Source organism: Galeopterus variegatus, unplaced genomic scaffold (assembly GCF_000696425.1).
Source record: "Galeopterus variegatus unplaced genomic scaffold, G_variegatus-3.0.2 Scaffold70566, whole genome shotgun sequence".
Lineage (NCBI taxonomy): Eukaryota > Metazoa > Chordata > Mammalia > Dermoptera > Cynocephalidae > Galeopterus > Galeopterus variegatus.
Window position 1 is genome coordinate 1 of NW_007796677.1, and position 1,388 is coordinate 1,388.

The 1,388-nt window shown below is 38.6% G+C and overlaps 1 non-coding gene across 1 annotated transcript; it reads left to right on the top strand.

The window, feature by feature from the left end:
• The first annotated feature begins 5 nt into the window (after window positions 1-5).
• On the top strand, window positions 6-77 carry TRNAQ-CUG. The gene has a single exon. It is a non-coding gene; the product is annotated as a tRNA-Gln (tRNA).
• Window positions 78-1,388: the final 1,311 nt, after the last annotated feature.

A 1,388-nucleotide genomic window follows, 5' to 3' on the forward strand; every position in this document is an offset into this window, starting at 1 on the left:
TGAAAGGTTCCATGGTGTAATGGTTAGCACTCTGGACTCTGAATCCAGCGATCCGAGTTCAAGTCTCGGTGGGACCTGCGTCATATTTTCTACTGCCTGTTACTTTCCCCAAGGAAAATAGTCTTACTTAAACAATAGTCTTACTTAAACAAATCAATTTTGCACCGGCTGAGTTCCTCTCCTGTGAATTCCTGCAAATCCCAACATATAGGCACCTGGCTGAGGATGCGGGGATAGAGTTCTACTCTGGTATAATGCAGTTTATTTTACAGGGAAGAAAAGAAGCATCAGAAGTAAATACAGAAAGAAAATGACAAAAACCCCATTCTTTGCTGCGACTAGGAAACGAAGTCTAATAAAAAGCAATTGTCAACTCATGTAAAGTTTATTTTTTGTGTAAAAAAGATTGTTTGAAATTGTTAGATATTTCAAACATGGAAAGTATTTCTAATGTTATTGGAGGATATACCATTAATAGCATGACCTCTATTCCTTTTAAATGCTGCATAATACTTTCTGTTGTGAATACTTTCTTTGACACAAAATAATCTCAGCTGAATTTAACATCGAATAATCTAATTCTTGACTCATATTATGTTTTCTTAAGTATGTTTTAGGTGTTTCTTCTCCCTCTCACAACATTGAATATTACTCTAGAGAAGGCTGCTTCCCATCTTTCTTTCTTCTGTACCAGAACTAAACTCATAAGCCTCTGAATCCATTATTTGTTTCTTCCAATCATTTGTGAAACCCATAGAAACACTTTCCTCCCCTGAACATGATGAAGGAAGTAGAAAGTGCTGATAAAGAATCTGCTCTGGCGTCTCTATGTAGGAGAATTGAGGTATTAATTTCCCCTAATGTAAAATTTGGGCAAATTTTGTATCTATTCTTTGTAGAGTTTTAAAAATCTCACTTTCTTCATATGTGTAGCGTAACTACAATCTCTCCCCATCTCTGGGGCCAAGATAGTCTTTTACCTTTCTCTCAAATTGGTCTTGGATTCTGCATCCAAATCCTTTTGTTTGAAAATGTGGTCTGGTGTTCAAGGGCTGAAAAGGTCTACTGTGTTGGGAAGCTCTTTGTAAACTGTTAAGAAACTCCCCGTTCAAAACCAGGCAAACCCCCATAGACTAATGAGTGGTACTCTCTGCATCGAAGGTAATCAAACACCCCATGGGTGGCAATATCCTACCACAGGCTAAAATTAGCAGCTTTAACCTCACCATTTTATGGCCTAATCACCACGGAGGATAATGCCAGAAGAGGGAACCAACTCAATGATAGAGGTAGGTGGTGGCATTAATCCCCACAACAGTCAGATGCAGAGTGGGACAGCAGTTGTGTACAAGGGCCTTGGAGCCAAAATCAAGAGATGTTCAAGTTTC